Source organism: Pteropus alecto, unplaced genomic scaffold, assembly GCF_000325575.1.
Source record: "Pteropus alecto unplaced genomic scaffold, ASM32557v1 scaffold199, whole genome shotgun sequence".
Classification (NCBI taxonomy): Eukaryota; Metazoa; Chordata; class Mammalia; order Chiroptera; family Pteropodidae; genus Pteropus; species Pteropus alecto.
In genome coordinates, this window is record NW_006442489.1 from 386,238 (window position 1) to 387,001 (window position 764).

Below are 764 nucleotides of genomic sequence, written 5' to 3' on the forward strand. Positions count from 1 at the left end.
ATTCCACTTCTGGGAATCCATCCAAAGAAAATGAAAACACTAATTCAAAAAACACGAATTCAAAAAATTATGCACTCCCATGTTCACTGCAGCATAATTTACAATAGCTGAGATATGGAAACATGTATCCACTGACTGATGATTGGTATGTAATTGTGGTATATATACATAATGGAATACTATTCAGCCATAAAAAGGTATGAAATTTGCCATTTGTGACGATATGGGTGCATCTTGAGGACATTACACTAAGGGAAATAAGTCAGATAGAGAAAGACAAATACTTAATCATCTCACTTATATGTGGAACTTAGAAAAAACAAAAAACAAACCAAAAAACACGTTCATAAATACAGAACACAGACTGTTGGTTGCCAGAGATGGGGGGGGGAACAAGTAAAGGGGGTCATACAGTACAAACTTACAGTTATAAGTCATGGGGATGTAATGTATAGCATGGGACTATAATTAATAATACTGTATTGCATATTTGGAAGTTGCTGAGAGTAGATCTTAAAAGTCCACATCACAAGAAAAAAATAACTATGAGGATTGATGTTAGCTACATTTCTTGTGATCATTTTGTAACATACAAATATCAAATCATTATGTTTTATGCTTGAAACTAATGTTTTATATCATTATACTTCAATAAAAAAAGGTCAATGAGACTTCGAAATGTGATTTCATAGATCTTGGCTAGGTGAATTTATTTCTGCTCTGTGTGACTGGGATAAAAACAGTGGGTAAACTCTTGGGAGTGT